Source organism: Hypanus sabinus, unplaced genomic scaffold, assembly GCF_030144855.1.
Source record: "Hypanus sabinus isolate sHypSab1 unplaced genomic scaffold, sHypSab1.hap1 scaffold_551, whole genome shotgun sequence".
In the NCBI taxonomy this organism is placed as follows: Eukaryota; Metazoa; Chordata; class Chondrichthyes; order Myliobatiformes; family Dasyatidae; genus Hypanus; species Hypanus sabinus.
In genome coordinates, this window is record NW_026781412.1 from 242,247 (window position 1) to 259,821 (window position 17,575).

At 43.9% G+C, this 17,575-nt stretch overlaps 2 non-coding genes across 2 annotated transcripts; both read left to right on the top strand.

The window, feature by feature from the left end:
- Positions 1 to 16,271: 16,271 nt before the first annotated feature.
- On the top strand, positions 16,272 to 16,344 carry trnav-cac (transfer RNA valine (anticodon CAC)). The gene has a single exon. It is a non-coding gene; the product is annotated as a tRNA-Val (tRNA).
- A 488-nt stretch (positions 16,345 to 16,832) lies between these two features.
- trnav-cac (transfer RNA valine (anticodon CAC)) lies at positions 16,833 to 16,905 on the top strand. Its single transcript has one exon. It is a non-coding gene; the product is annotated as a tRNA-Val (tRNA).
- Positions 16,906 to 17,575: the final 670 nt, after the last annotated feature.

A 17,575-nucleotide genomic window follows, 5' to 3' on the forward strand; every position in this document is an offset into this window, starting at 1 on the left:
CTGAATTGACAGTGGAAAATGGAACACTATGGTACATGAACGGGGAATGCACTGTCTCGATTGTTATATCTACAAAGGTTTACACCCCAAAATCACTACGCAATAACATTAAACTATTTGGCCGACCGGGTAATATTTTTGCAAATCTGCAGAAAGTCACAATAATGTACACCACTAGAATAGTCCGAAAGTTCCTATCAATTGACAATCAGTGTGCTTGCCTTTGTCCTAACCGCAGGTTTTACCAGATTTAGCCGAGAACAAAGACAAACATTAACAGACTTGCGATTGTAGTGGAGCCATTGAAGAAGAGATGAAGAAGAGATGAAGAGATGAAGAAGAGATGAAGTTTGCTTAGATGTAAGTTTATCAGAGATCAGGAAGTGAGGTGTCATGCTTTTCTTGGAGCATGAGGTGGTCGAGAGAAATTTACTGAGTTATAAACCGAATGGGGTTCTGTAGAGCTAATCATTCATCTAATCATTTATCTAATGCGATAGACCTCTGCAAAGTTTACACCTTACATTAAAATGTGTCACCGCTCTCCTTTGACCCAATACCGAGTGCGAGTATTAACTGTGTTGTGTTTATACTGATGGTGTTAAATGGATGAGAAATTTGCTGCTTTTTTTTTGCTTTAGACCTTAGGGTATGAAGGCAAGTAACTGGTTGGTAGTTGCTGCAATGTGCCGACGTTTAGAAACATGGGAATAATGTTACCGTGTTTTTAGCTGCGGAAGGCGGAAGGTAATTATTAGCTTATATTTATGATGCTTTACCTTCTGCTCATTTCGTAAATTCTTTGAAAAATATATAATGTTCTGTAACCAGGCTTATGACGATTGCTAATATGGTACAATGTTAATCAAAGGCGTCTTTGACAAATGCACTTCTCACCTGACAAGAAAAGTATTAACGCGAGAACTAAGAAAGAGACGGACGTTTGCTCAGCAAAGTTATGTGCTCCGGTTAAGCTTGAGCCCAAAGAAAATAAAACGATTTCTATGGATACGTCACGTTGGAATCATCAGTTAGAAAACAGGGCTTATGCACTGGAATCTGAAATTGTGAGTTGTAATCGGGAAATTAAACAGAGTGTTGCATGAATCGAGGTGGAAGAAGTTCCCAATGGGATCGAAAAGGAGCGGAGGATACTTGCTGTCCAGGTGTTGGATCGTAACAAGAGTGACGCTGTCTATATCTAATGAACAATTTCAGGTTGGCAGACATCCGGAAAGAATCAAGCCATCCTGTCCATTCTAACATGGCTAATTCATGATCTCTCTCAAATCCATCCTCCTGTCCTCTCTCCGTAACTTCTGTGTTTCGCTTGGGCTCGAAACCAGATTTCTTCTCCCGGCTGCCACGTTCTCCTATTACCGCCGGTTCTGTACAGTCAAGATGGAGAACATTTCGACCGCCGCCGAGAAAAACTTAGATATATTGTTTATTAATTAGTTGAACAATTGATGTGAGCGGATATTTCGCTGCGTTGATGAACTGGTCTCTGAACTTGGACTGTGTTACCCCATAAATAAACGTGTTTGTGCAGCAACTTAATACCATCAGCATGTATCCCGACTGTTGAAATATTATTTCAGAAGCGCTGTAATTATTTGGATCCAAGCGGGAAATGGTGTAATAAAGGACGTCAGCAGCAGCCACTGACCACAGGATGATGAAGCTTCCGGAGATGGTGAGAAGTAAGATGACAGACCTCCTCCTGTTCTCCATCTCCGGGTCACTGCAGTTCTCCGCCTTGCTTTGTCCCCTCAGCCCCTTACGGACGCGACTTGTCACTAAAATATGTCTGACTGTCAGAGCGTTGAACAGCAGTATTAACACGAACGTGAGTAACGGCATTAGAATGATAGAAAACCATCGATACCCCACCCAGCCGGGATCCGTAAAGTAGCTCGTCTTTGGAATACAGTCCCAGGGTATATTGGCAATCATTTTCAATGGATGATATCTAAAAAAGACAGGAACATTTTTAAAAAAGAGGAGACATCCAGTTGTGGTCAGAACCATAGTCGCAGTTTTCCCGGTGCAATAGTTTGCTTTCCGCTTCTGGCAGCAGATGGCGACAAACCGATCAAAGGTAAAAGTGACGGTGAACCAGACAGAACAGTCAGTGGCTGCCAGTCCCAGCGCAGAAATCGCGCTACACACGGGGGTGATATCCAGGAAAGTCCCGGGGAAGTAATAATAACTGATCTGCCACAGCGTTACATCAAAGATAATGGTGAGTAGATCCGCCGTTGCCATGGCCACCAGGTAGCTAGTAGTGCAAGTGGAGAGTCCACACTTTCCCCTGGACAGAATCACAATCGCCAGTAAATTCACTGGGGGAGCAACAAAAAGAATGGGTTAATCACTGTCTCGCTGCTCTGTGGGTCTCAGGAAAGAGATAAGCTGGAAATTGAGAACAATGAAACTTTGCAGACAGCTCATTTCAGGAAGTTTTAAAGGTGTAAACAGGGAGTCGCAGAAATCTCTCACGTGTGTACGCTTGGTGAAAGTTATGGTACACGGTACCAGAAGTTATCGGTGCTCGGGAAGCAGGCATTGCCAACTGATCGCCCAGGCCGTTTTGAACAAATTAATTAAAAACTCCTACCATCAGATTTTCAACTGATGTGTAAAACTTGATGCTACGGCAAATTTCTCAGCGATGGTGAGTGACGCCTTCCTGTCAATTTGTTCTGGAATCGCCCCACACAGCAAAACGCTGCACCCACTGCTTCAGTCAATTTACAAAGTTCAAATCAAATGCATTTCCCGCGTTCGCATGTCTTCGTCCCTTTCCCAACTCCAGTTTATTATCTCCGTACAGCAGCCTCCCTTGGCTCGCTTCTTTCAAAACCTGCAACTACGCTTGGCTGCAGTATGTCAAGGAATCAGACTGCAAAATTTGAATTTTCCTTTTGAAAGATGTTGTCTGACACGCTCAGTGAGTATCTTGGACGGTCGTGCTTAAACCATCCAATTTCCAAGGAAAAGACAATATTGCTGCAGAATTACTCTAAATGCTTTGATACTTATTGTTTCAGAGCCGGATATCGGATAAACCTTACCACGTCTGAACTCTATCGGACACTGTAGGGTTGGCTCTTAATTCTATCGACGCATGACGGATAATCGAGCGTTGAAACAAACCCTTTTACTCGAAAAGGCGCACAAAATCTTATTTCAAATTGCGAAACTCGGAGTGTCTCACAGAAGTTATGATTATAACTCGCTCCTGAATTTCGCCGACGTTTCGCTTCCGGCGACGCCTGCAGACTTGCAGAAATTTCATGAAACCTAGTGCAATACCATTACATTTGAATTTAAAGCCCGATACGCTATTGATACGGAAGTACACCAAGTAGCCCGAAAAGGTGCCGAAAGCGTTGTATTATCGGCGTTTTCTTTCACAATGACTCTGCCTTTTGATATATCAAAACATGAGTTTGTGACATGAATCCATCTCCTCGATCTTCTACTCTATATCTGTTTCATCCGTCGGTTTATTTTCATCCTAGGCCATTGATTACATAGCATGATAACTTCTGAACGTACACAAGAGTTTTGTCACAATTTCTGAACCGCACTCACTGATCTACCGAAATCACAACGCTGTCCGTAACAGAACGAGTCCAAAGGCCGCGCATACAGAACCGCAAATATTAGATCGTCTATGCTCTTACCGGGAACACCAATAACGGCAATGATCAAGTACCATGACTTTCTCACACGGTAAAATATTTCAAGCATGCTGTCTGATTTCCAGTCTGTCTCCAGCTGCCCGCGATCTCGCTGAAGAAACTCTGAGCAGATGAATCTCCACGGTCTTTCATTTATACTCGCGCCAGCACACTGTATATTCAATGCTACACAAGGCTGACGTATCTTCCAACAGCTGGGGTAAAAATAAACATGATTTCATTTGATTAAATCCCAGTTGTGATGAGGTATGGATTGCTTGACACGAAATTGCATAATCTTAAATATGAAGAAATGTCGATTGGAGAAGTCAGTGAATATTGATGTGAAACAGTCTCCAGCTCGACTCTTGGTTTCTTGATTGTTATTTTTATCGTGTCTATTCCTTGAACCCATAAACTTTGTCGATATAAACCAATGCCATACTGTCATTGCGCTACTCTGTCTCAGTCTGAGTATTGTCTCGGTTATAGATCACAGCAATAGAAATATTAACAAGATAATGTTGTTTTCAAGTTCCTGTAATGTAGTGAACAAGCGTAAATTAAAGTTTTATCATGACTTACGAAGATACTGAACGCAGGTAAATCTTGAACCAAATTAATTGGAACACACCAAAATGCTGGAAATAACAGGTCAGGCAGCATCTTTGAAAATGAATAAACAGTCGACGTTTCCGGCTGGGGCCCTTCTTCAAGTTCATTAAGGCTTCGTCGAGTATTGAGCTGAATCAACATGAGCGGAATTCCCAGTGTCCAGTCATTGCAATTCCTGTCCCCATTCCCGGTGCGATATGTCGGTACATGAGCTCCTCTTGTGCCACAATGAAGCTACTTACAGGCGGCCGGAGTAACCACTTATATTCCGCCTTGCTAACCTCAAATCGTGTGGCATGAACATGGATATCTTTGTTTTCCAGTTTTTCCTTCCTTCCTTTTCCATTTTCCTCATTTCCCCACTGGCCTTTTACTCTCCTCCTCATTTGCCTACCTTTTCCCCCGATGCTCCTCCTCCTTCCCCTTCTTCCATGATCCTCTTTCTTCTCATATCTGATTCATCTATCCCGAGCTCTTTGCGTTTTCCACTTATCTCTTCCCAGGAGCTTATTTCGTCCTTCTTCTACAACCACCTGGCTTCAACTATCCCTTTCCAAATTTCTTCTTCCCCCTCCCCTAACGGTCTTATTCTGGCATCTCCCCCCCCCCCTTGCTTTCGGCTCCTGCTGAAGGTCGCTGCCGGAACAGTCAACTGTTTATTCATTTCCAAATATTCATGGCTGAAGATTTCAATTTCCGGCCTGACATAACGTTCCATAGCCTACTCGTCTGCCAGGATAAGACCAATCTCAAGTTGGTGGAGTACCACTTTTTATTCTGTCAAAAGTAACGTCGAATGTTCTGGCTTGATCACAGATACGTTGAAAGGATTAGATAGAGTGGATATGGAGAGGATGTTTTTTTGTGGTGGACGAATCTAGAACTAAAGGGCACAGCTTATAAATTGAGGAGAACTTTTTAGAACTAAGGTGAGGAGGATTTTTTTTTAGCCAGAGAATAATCAACATGCAGAATATTCTTCCACAGACTGCGGTGAGGACAGCGTGTGTATATTCAATGTGGAAGTTGATGGTTTCCTGATCGGTCGGGCATCAAATTATATATTTCGAGAAGTCAGCTTGCAGGTGTCTGGAATTGAGTGGGATCCGGGAGCAGCGATAATGGAATGGCAGAGCGGACTCGATGGGCTGAATGAACTATCCTGCTCTCACCGTTTTATGGTCTAATCTTCAACTGATTATTCATTTCCATAGATGCTGCCTGACCTACTGAGCCGTCCGGCATTCCATCTTGTCCCCTTCCGCCTCCAACCGAACCTGTTGTTCTGGCATCCCCCTCCTTCGTTTTTCAGCCTGAACCTGGGTCGCGGCCTGAATGCTCAACTGCTTATTCATTTCGATTGATGCCGCCTGGTCTGCTGAGTTCTTCCAGCATTGTGTGCGTCAATGAAATTTATGCGTTCCGAAACATGGTAAAACAGCTCATATTGAAGTTTGCACCAGGATGAAGCGAAGAATCTTCCAATCAGTGCAAATGAATGAAGTTACAGAGTGCCTGAATTCGTTAGATGTGATCAAACAGTGACAATTGCTTTGCAGATAACGGTCAATCTGTAGTGTTGTTGATAGTGAGGTAGATAGTCGAGTTTTCTTGTTTAACTGGTTTAACTTGTTTAACAATCTGAACTGCAACTTCTCTGGAAATATAACACGGCATTGTATTTTATTTTTTGTTTTTTACTTAACTTTCTACCTCGATGTCTTTGAATGATCCGAAACGAATGCAACAAAAGAAGAGCCTTTCACTGTGTCTGGACATTCCTCGCAGTAATAAAGCAATAGTCTGTCAGTTATAGAATGTGATTTATCAGTCTGTCACATGATCAGCGCAGGGCACACAGGGGTCAATATTGAGGTACGTGGTGAATACCTTCCATTGGTGATTAGGGCTGGGATATTCCCAAAGGTTGACGGGGTTCTCCAGGGTGCTGCTGTACTGATGGAGAGGGAAATGGAAGGTCCATCATTAATGAAAATAGGTCTGCTGATTGATAATACGGGGTTCAACATATTGCAAATATCTGCCTTCACTGACGCAAAAGGTCCTGACGCAATGATACATAATATTTGTCAGATTCGAGTTTCTCTTCTCCATCAGTAAGGGATGCGATTCCAGTGGAAGCCCCAAGAGCTTGTCAAACGGAATGTTTCAGATATCAGCACAGCATTTGTCATTTTCTAATTAAACCGGTTGGGGAATAGTTGTTTCACACAGGAGTTTTATAATTGTGAGCGGCTTGCCTGTGTTCCTCAGTGAAACCTTTTCTCCATGTCATGCGCATCCAATAAGGAGGATGTTTTCGCATATGTTAACTTAACGTGTTGACTTACTTCGTTTCGTTTTGGTTTAAGGAATTGGCGCAGTGATTTAGTTGCCTATCTGCACTTAGAGAGAGTGAGAGAGGGGGAGAGCACTCTCTGGTTTATCACACTATAAATCTTTATCAAATATTATTCCATTGGTTATTGGTATGTTTTCGCTGAATGTAGCCTTCTCCACCGCCATCGTCATCGTGAGGTAAAGCATAAATGGGAGTAACGGCATTTCAGCAACCAACTGGACGCCCTCTAACAATCGTAAATGAGCTGTTATAATTTTATTTCTTTCAGCGTATGAACTGCTCTCTCGTTGATTCCATCGTGATGCACATGCCACATTCTCGTCCCGGTACGACATAATCCTAAAGAATGGGCAATAGTTCATAATTCAAGGAGGCTGAATAAAGTTCCACAGTCTAATTTATCTTTCACTGACCCACAATCACCATGTTGGAGATTGAGACACAGACACTCTTGTCCTAGTGCCGAGGGTGAGTTTAACAGTTTTCTCTTTACACGCAGTCTGTTCACTGGGCGAGTTCTTCGGGTTTTTGTTTCTGTATTAGACCATGAAACACGGAACTCATGCAAAGGCAAATGGGAATGAAAGCGAGGAATTAGTTGATATGGTGTAATGTCAGGTGAATCTCGTTTAAAAAATGCGAGAAAATTAAACGACATGGTTGAAAGCGGCGGTGTTATAACAGTAGAGTAAACACATCTGCACCCCCCCCCCCCCCCTAGGTATTCCTTACACTCCACAAACAGTCAAAGAAAAGTAACGGTTACACCCGGAAATTGAGTCTAAGCTGTCTAGCCGTTTCTATTGCTCCTGGTAGCATCTTTATGTTTCCGACTTAGGGTCATCCACTTCTGCGATGGTCGGTCCCCTCGGAATTTCGCTACCTGTACCCCTGAAATACTCTGTTCCTATTTTTGTCATAATAGGGAACTATTCACGACAATTTCCAGATGCAGCTTGAAAAAAAAAAATAAATCAAAATGGTTGCGCTGAAACGTCTTTAAATTTCTTTCTAATACTTTTCCCAAAAGAATTTAAATGAATACGCCAATGGGTGTGTTTCTGAGGGCTGTGGAACAGATGAGGGTCAGTGCAACTAGGCCTACGGTGCCGAGCTGCACCAAAGGGCACATTTTTCTCATAATGCTCCATAACTCTCACAATAGCGCAACTTTTGATTTCCAAACTATCCTCTGCTGCTCAGAAAGTTGTCAGTCGCACAAAGTCCGAATTTGTGTATTTTAGCAGATGAGAATTACTTAACATGCTTTTCTGCACTGTGGACCTGAACTGACCGCTTAATGTCACTCACTTGGTTTGACTGTATCCTACTAAAGCTTCTGGAAGTGATCATCATACGAAGTACAATCAAGTTGAGTCACTAACTCAATTGGAGATGTTGCATTGGCCACGTCGTTGATAAGGATTACGATCACTTACAACCTGTGACCGGCAGAGGGCGCCTACGGCTTCAGCACATGGCTTCGTGGAGCCCCGTGGGACCTTTCATCTCTCCTTTCACCCTTGATTACTTTTGGCTCCCAACTCAAGACCGTCACTCCGCCTTGTCATCCGAGACCCTGCTGAGTTGGGAACCCAGCTGTTGGGCCAGCTGCCTAGACCCTCAGTTTTTCTCATCCGATAAATCGATGGACACGGGGGAGACCCTCACCTCACCAAGCTCATACGGGAGTCATGCAAAGCAGCCATCGCCTTCAGTTAAATAAGTTAAGCACCATGTCAACCCACAGACATCACTGTTCAATCAACCACCTGTTGAGCACCAACATTCACCAAGACACTATGTTCTCCGTCTCTCCTTCTGAGACCAAACCATCAATGGCGACATCGTAGAAGTGCTCAAGCAAAGCTTAATTCGCCCATCCAGATCTCTAGCCAGTGCAGGACATGCGCCCCTACGTACCTACGTCCCTCTGTAGGTTCAACAAAATCATCATTAAGAAATTCTACCCTCAGCTCTTTATAGAAAACAAATTGGAAACAATCCACGGGTCAATATGTTCACATAACTGGTACTACAGAGTACCTACAAATTGATCAACACCTCTCGCAGTTGGGGGGAGAGGTAGTGAATGGAAGACAACGTTTATAACATCCATTGGCCACAAGGAAATTTTGGAATATTTACTGATGTATGTCGAACCTTCCAACATCCCAGTTGTTTCTTAAGGCTTCTTTGATGAAATCTTCCAAGACATGCTGCACAGGTAAGTATACGTGTTCACCAAAAACATCCTCATCTTCGCCAATAAGGATAAAAACAAGTTTGTTCAGTCGCTTCATTTGTTCAGCTTCTCATCAACACCCGTTGATCAATTCGAAAACCATCTTTTAAGTGAAATGTTGGAATAAGAATCGTTTGTGTTGTGGTCCAAAATGCACAAGATGTTGCGATAGCATCTCATTGCAAAGCCTGTATCTTTTTCTGTAGCTCTGCTGTGATGGTCCATGACTCGCATGCGTACAGGAAATGGAGAATACCAATGCACGCAGGAGTCTGATCATGGAGCTGTTGCTGTTGCTGTTGCTGTCCCTTCGTATTGTCTTGAGGTTGGATTGTGCGGACATTGTCTTTGCGGTTCGTCCCAAGAATTCTGGCCTTGATCCTTCATCACAGATCATTGCCCCTAGGTATTTGAACTGCTGCACTGTCTCAAGTTTCTGACCAAGGAGACTAAGATCTCTGTTGTGCTGACACCATTGTCATTTGCTTTGAGCTTGGTTTTCTCGGCACTTATTTCCATTCCAGACTGTGTGGAGACTCAGTCAAGATGTCTGACCAGATTGGCGAGATCATCGTCTTTTATGCAAGTCATTCAATGTCGTCAGCAAATCTCAGTTTTGTGATGTTCCTTTCTCCGATGCTGACTGTGCTCACATGCTCTTCCAGGGAAACACTCATGATCCCTTCCAGGATGATGTTGAAGATAGTGGGGGAGAGGAGGTAAACTTGACAGACACCGACAGGATTATGGAACCATTCCCCGATTTATAGAGTGCATTGAATTAAAACAACTGCGGTGTAGAATAAGTTGTAACAGCTGAAGTTGAACAATAATACTACAACGAAATACATTGTGGGGTCAAGGATCAACCTTATCTACACTCCGATTGCGACAATAATAGAGGTGAACAGAGGGTTCAACTCACTGTAAACAACTCCGTGTCAGATAAAACTTGAAAACGCAAATGCTGTAGGCATCGTTCAGACTCGGCAACACAGAAAGCAAAATAAAAGAAGTTTTAGCAAGGAAGTCAGTAAAAGTATCACCCCGCCACAATAATAATGCGAAGTTGTACTTCAAGGGCTTTAACAGCACTGACGTTCCTGCAATGTTTCACATGCAAACCTTTGGACATTAAGTGAATACACCGGTGCTCCGATTGTGAGGCCTCCTCCGCATTGGTTGGAACAGACGCTAGCTTATTAACCACATCATTCAGCTCTTTAGAACTGTCCTTGCGGTCACCTGGAACACCAGTTCCCAGCACGATTTAATTACCCTTTTATTTCCCAAGCTACGTATCTATTCTAGGAATCCTCCGCCGCCAAGATGTTCGGACATGAACAGTCCGCTAGCGCCGTCTCCAATATCACGACAAGAACATCGATTACTCAAGATTGCGGTAATTTGTGGCGGCAAAGGGCATCTGCATTATTTAACATCTTGTCAGCGATAGGCGGCACAGTCCATAATGTCCAGTTTGATGCTGGGAAATGAGTTGATTGGCCGTTGAATGGGACAGATTAAAAAAAAAGTTCTGCAGATAATTGAATTCATGACCAAAGCAAACAAATTACAGGAGGAACCAACATGTCAGGCAGCATGGATGGATAGAAATGGGAGGTCAATATTTCTGACCGAGACTCTCCATTAGGTTTGGAAAAGACATGGGCAGAAGCCAAGTAGAAAGCAAATGTTCCGGTGAAGGGGAGAAAATAATCTGAGGGAGAAACATGAGTTCAGCTGATTGGAGTGTCAGCCCAGTAGAGCACGGAATAAAGGACAGAGATTGGAAACGAGCGGATCTTGATAAACAGGTAATGAGGGCGTGGTGGCCGAGAATGCACGAGAAGCGCAGCTGACAGCTGGAAAATAAAGGGGAGAGTGGTGAGAGAATCGCTGAGATTTTTCTTTCCCCGGTGGTAAGAGAAATGGATTTGCAAAGCATGTGGTTCAAGAATACTAGAGGCATTATAAGCTCTTATTTCTTTAAGCTGAGTTGGACTACCCGTTGCAGAATTGAAAGCTATGGGCCAACGTGCCGGCGCCGAGATCTGAAGTGTTACTGAAATAAATGGACACCTCCAAGTCCTGAGTAGGAAGGCGAATAGAGCAAATGATCCAGAAGAAGCCTTCCCTCAATCTCCGTCGGATCCTACTAAGGTAGAACAGACCGTACGGGGAGCATGGATTTCAAAACATGATCAGAGCGTTTCGCAGCTGGAAATGTCAGCAGAAAGGACGGCTTAGAGTAGTGGTGCCGGTGGAGAGGTGGAGTACGGGCCGATGTGGTGTTAAACAAGGTAGCAGGGAGACGGGAGACCTGTGGAGTGCTACACGGAAACAATAGAATCGCACAGAGAGAGATATGCAAAAGCGGAGATGGAGTGCATGGTGGCGATATGGCTTTTGATGTGACAGAGGTTATGATATTTATCTTTCATGCGGAGTCACGTGGTGTGTTATCTGAGTACAAGAAGACCCAATCTCAATTATTATTTGGGTTTTGATCCAGTAATGGTACCCTTTATGAAAATAGAGCAGATAATGTTTGATGTCATCGCCGATCATGATGGAACAGAATTTCTGTTTACTGTAAAATATCGGACTCTCCCTCTGCATCCCACCCGTAACGTTCATGAGGAACTGCTCATCCAAAGAAATTACAGGATCAGTGGCATTGCAAACGATGTCGGTAGACAATCTGTCGCTGGAGTTCGAAAGGAGAGGTATACAGTCAAGGCAGGTGTCAGAATGGAACCAAACATATCTGAAGGCGGTCGGGAAAGTTTTCGGCTTCGTTGACAAATTTGATGAGCTGAGCGTCAATGTAAGGGTTGAACGGATGGGCTCGGGAACACAGACTCAGGACCACATTCTCGTAGCTGCACCGATGTACGAGGGCGGGCAATAGGACAAGGATTGCTCCGGCCCAGTCGGACAGAAGGTGCATGCAATGTTGGTTAGGTCCGGCTGGGTGAGGCCGCTGACTCAGAAACTCCGCGCAACAATGAGGGCAAACGAAGGTTTTACTACATGTGTTAGCTGCTCCCTTAACTTGGTCTGTGCAACGGCGTAAAGGGCCGTGATTTTTTTTACAACAGCTCAGAAGCTGCAGAAGGATGCCCAGCTGTCGCAGCGAATCTGGTGGAAACACACATTTGGTAAGATCAGACACCGGATCCCACGCAGAGTACACAGTAAAAGGTGCCCACAGCAGGATGAAACTTCCCAAGACGATCAGCAATCAAACGAGCGATTTCCTGCATTTCTCCATCTCCGGGTCTCTGGCACAGTGTATATCTCCGGGAACCCGCGAGCTCTGTTAGTGACTAAGACGTGCTTGACGGTGAGGCCGTTTGTCAGCAGAACTAGCGGAAATGGGAGTATAGGGATGAGGAAGTAATAAAATTGGTCAATTTGGATTTAGGTATTTAAATCAAATATCTCTCCATACAAATAAATGGATAGATTACCTGCCAGTATTACTCTGAGAGCCGAAAATACCAGTAAATGTTCTTCAATCAGCAGATCGCTGTCACTGTCCCCAAAACGACAGCCGCAGTTTTCCCGTTGCAATATTTTGCTTTCAGCTTCTGGCAACAAATGGCGACAAACCGATCGAAGGTGAAAGTGACGGTGAAACAGACCGAACAGTCGGTTACGGTGTAAATCAGAGCCGCGTGGATATTGCACACCTTGGGCATTGAGCGGACGGAAACGCAGATTGCCGTGTACATAAGTAGAATCTTGCTCAATATCAGGTCCAGAATAAACACCAGAAGATCCGCCACTGCCATGGCAACCAGGTAGCAAGTGACAACTCTGGAGAGGCCGCACTTTCCCCGAGACAGGATGAATATGGTCACCATGTTCACTGCGAACAAAGGAAACAATCAGAACACACAAAATCAGGAAGGGTTCTCCTAAAGCAAACATATGCTGTAGACCACTTCCCTGTCGGTAACAATGTTAGGAATGATTGTAGAAGACGGCTGAATATAATTATAGCGTTACCATTCAATAAACCTTAACGCAATCATATACTGTAGACAACAAGCCAGTGGAATATTATCACACAGATTACCATTCTGTAAACTTCTACCATTTTGCAAATTACTGTAAACAATACAATCTGTTAGATCAACAGATAACGATGGCTGATGATTAGGGAATTTCGTACGTTTTGAGGGAAAACAGCTGAATGATGGATCATCTATTCACTCTGCATAACTTCAGCTGTCGTGAAATAAGTGCTCTTGACTTTCTCGCCCCCCAATTTTAGCTGAGGCACAAATGGCTTGCAGAGAGAGCAGCGACCCAAAGCCCTATTATTGCATCTCTCTTCCTGCTGTCAACATTGAGTGAGTGATTATCAGCTTCAAATCATGACAGAAGCCCATCGTCTCCTTGTACTTTTTCCTTCATATTTGTATGCTATTCATGAAAGTACTGATAATGCGTTATGTTTTCAGCACCATTGAAACTGTCAGAGACTCCGAGTGACAATTGATCAATAACAAAAGAAGGTTAACTGCTCACGTACGTGGATACAGAACAGGCGAGCACAATCCTGGACAGAAGCGGAATCAATTTGAGAGATGTTCACAATTAGGCAACGTGCACGGCATGCTATTATGGAACTACAGTCAATGCGGCAACTTGAAGAATGCTCTTAGGATATCCCGAGAGATTAGAAGAGGGAAAGTAGTTCTGTTTTGAGCCGAAATGCGATTAACCTTTTTGATAATATGTTAGGCACGTCCGAATATCCTAATAGCGGAAGGACCTGTATAATGCTCAGGAACAGCCTGACTTGCAAACTATAGTCACACCGATTAGCCTTGAAAACACTGGGAAGTGGGACCCAGGTTAATTGCAAAAGAATCCTGTCGAAATGTAAAGTTTCAACTCTCTTTGACAGGCTGCTGTGTGCGACAATCTTCTGTAAGTTTACTCATCAGAAATATGAACCTTCCCTCAGGAGCATTACCTTTCTTTAGCAATAAAGTTTATTTACAACACACGAACACAAGATAATAAATATTTACAAAACAGTAGCTACATCCAAAATTTCTATATGGCTGCTGCCGTCTTTAAAACAGTCGTTCCGCCGCCGTGACCACCGGCATGGAAATCCAACAATGCGTCCGCAACGACCCCGTGCTCCCTCTCGAAGGAGAGCCAGGCACGGTCGTGTGCTCAGAAAAGGGGCAGGCCTTCGGCTCCGGCAGCGCCCTTTCATCTTCCGTCACCTAGACCCGTGAACGGCCATCTTGACCACGACCGGGAACAAGCCGACCCGGAGATCCTCTTCTCGACTCGCCCCCTTCCGGACTGGGAGCGCGGAGATGAGGAGCGCGGGACTAACATGCAGCCGGAAACTCAGCAGCAGCCCTTCAGAGCATTAAGTGAGACAGCCTGATCACAGCACAGGGTCATGAGCCATTCGATCATGGCCGATGTATTTCCTACCAACACCGTTCTCCTGACTTCTCCACTTATATTTTGATGTCCCTATCCAGGAGGTACCTATTAACCTCCGCTCTAAATACAGTACATCTGATCCTTTGATGTCAGTAACAGTCTGTGTCAATGAGGTCGTCAGCACATTGCATCTGACAATAGAAATTCCCCCTCAGCTCTGTTCTGAAAGAGGCAGTCATCTATTCTGAGGCTGCACTCTCTGGTCCTGGACTCTCCCACTGTTGGATACATCCTCTGCATGACGGCTCGATCTGAGCGTTTCAATTCCAGGTAAGTTTCCCCTATCCCCCTGCTCCATCCTCCTAAACTCCGGCGAATACAGGCACGGCCTCATGCTTTCAATCGGTTATTCTCCTCAACGTGCTCTGGATGATCACCACTGCCAGAACAGATTTTCTAAAACAGGGGACATCATCACCGTAAATTAACAAAATGCATAGCACAAACATTTGCCTAACTGGTATGTGCGACAGCAGTATTGATTATTACTATCGAAGGTGCACGTGAGAAGGAAAATGTGCAGTTACGTTATCTTTGGAAAGATACTCAGCGGGAAGAGCAATTATATCGAGGATGGGGAAGAAAATCACTTCAATGGCTCTGAAGGCATGTGAGACTCGATCATCTAACGTTATCTAATTAATATCTATAAAAATATATGGAACCTTCCAGAAGATATTTTTCCCATCTCCTGTTATATTCCAAGTTGACTTTCCAAGATTCTGATGCATCACAGAACAAGCCAGTCTGCCCTCACACTCCTCTTTGTGCAGCTCCTGATCTCTGTCCGTGGCAGGAGAGGCTGCTGTCGCTGAAATTGGGGGAAGTGACTGAAAGGATTAGTAAAGTATTAATAAGAGAGAGAAAAACCCTCCTGTGACGTCAGCAGACTACCTTGCATTTATTTCTGACTGTAATTAATCTGATTTGTGATGTGCAATAATTCTCTCTGTTGTTTTACACAGCCTTGTTGAGACAGCACAAATATCAGCACCAATTTGCAGCATTCTTTGAAATATTTTGAGTATTTAAATACGTTAAACGTATGTTTAAATGCATCCATTATATGTAAACAATTGTATTTACTATATTATTCACAACAGCGGACGTCAGAAGAAAATACATCTGTATAAAGCTGTAGATGATGCAGATTGGATATCCTATACTAGGCTCCCCGGCCTCTTTCATTATCTGCAGCTCTGCACACAAGCCGCACATGCTTTCATAGTTCAGTTTCTTTATCCAAAAATCCACTGAAAAATGACAGGAATTACTTTCCTGCAAATAGACCAAGTAAAAGAGATGTAAGCCGCTCCTTTCCTCCGCTCGCCTGCATGTCACTCTTGGGCCCGGATACCCGACCTACTAAGTCCACTACTCCCCCTCCACCCAGCCGATCAGGGTCACGTGTAGCTATGGGAGCTGGTTGAGGATGGCCGCATGAGCAGCAGATGAGTATCACAGGTCCTGGTTAAGTGACCATTGACTCCGGACAGATAATCTCTGAAGAGTGCTAAAGATCGTTAGTGTCTTTGAACGCAGCAAAGATTCATTACCGAGTTGCTCATTGACAATAGAATGAGATTGCGTTTGAGATTGCAGATTGCATCAACAATCCCCCAGATTGCAGATGGAAGCTAGAGGAAAATGTTTTAATTCCTTGCTTTATGTATGCAACATAATTCAGTTACATGTTGCATGTCGAAAGTTCACAGGAAATTGTTAACGCATGTCACTGCATAACGTCGAACAAATTTAATACTTGTTACTGAAAGCTGAGAGGAACGGTGGGCAATGTTTTGTTCTTATTGCTGTGGGGAGGGGCTTCCTCTAGTCATTGTTCAACAACGCTGAGCAATGAGCGCTTTGCACCGTTTCTGTGGTGTAGTGGTTATCACGTTCGCTTCACACGCGAAAGTTCCCCAGTTCAATCCTGGCCAGAAACATTGTTTGGACTTCATTGTTGGGGATGAACTTGCGACTCAAATTTTCATTTCGTGCTCAAGTTCATTGTCATGAGCATTCAGGTCATAAATGTCAGGAGGAATAACCGTGTGCTGCAAAATTTCTAAACTACTTAACAATGTTAAATTGCTTGCTTTGTCTTTACCTGTGTATTGCTTTGCTTCCTAGTCACATTACAGACTGTCTGTTCAAATTCTCCACCACAATATTCTCGTTCCCCTCTGTCACTCGTTCCCTTCCTTCTCCCTCTCACACACACTCAAACACACAGACGCTCTCTCTCTCTCTCTCTCTCTCTGTCTCACACACACACAACACACACATGCATTTCGCTGTATACGTCGCACAAATTTAATACTTGTTACTGAAAGCTGAGAGGAACGGTGGACAATGTTTTGTTCTTATTGCTCTGGGGAGGGGCTGCCTCTGGTCATTGTTCAATAGCGCTGAGCAATGAGCGCTTTGCACCGTTCCTGTGGTGTAGTGGTTATCACGTTCGCTTCACACGCGAAAGGTCCACAGTTCAATCCTGGGCAGTAACATTGTTTGGGCTCCAGTGTTTGAGATGAACTTGAGACTCAATTTTCCAATTCGTGTTCAAGTTTACAGTCATGAGCATTTTTGTGTAAATGTCAAGAACATTCGCCTTTCTAGCAGCAGCACATTATACTTCAAACCTGGCAAAGTAGACTAAGGAAAGAATTAGCAGAAATGAAACATAATTTTCAGGGGAAAATAAGCGGATTTAAACATAGGACGGTTTGTGGATGAAACAGACTGCGCAACGGAAGAAATTTAAGTTCTAAGCTCCTGTCGCCGAGCTGAGGATGGGTTGTTTCTTTATTCAGCGGAGATGAAATCTCAATTGTTTCCATCCAGACAAACGTCAGGAGGAATAACCGTGCGCTGCAAAATTTCTAAACTACTTTATAATGTTAAATTGATTGCTTTGTCTTTCCTTGTGTATTACTCTCCTTCCTAGATTCACACTACAGATTGTCTGTTCAAATTCTCCACCACAATATTCTCGTTCCCCTCTGTCACTCGTTCCCACCCTTCTCCCTCTCCCACACACACGCACACTGCTTCTCTCACACACACAATCTTTCAGATACACCACCACAGGCATTTCCCCTTCCTTCCCGCCCTGTAAGTGGAGCAAATATTTATTCTTCATACAGTTTGTGCCGCGGTGAAAACAGTTGGGTACAT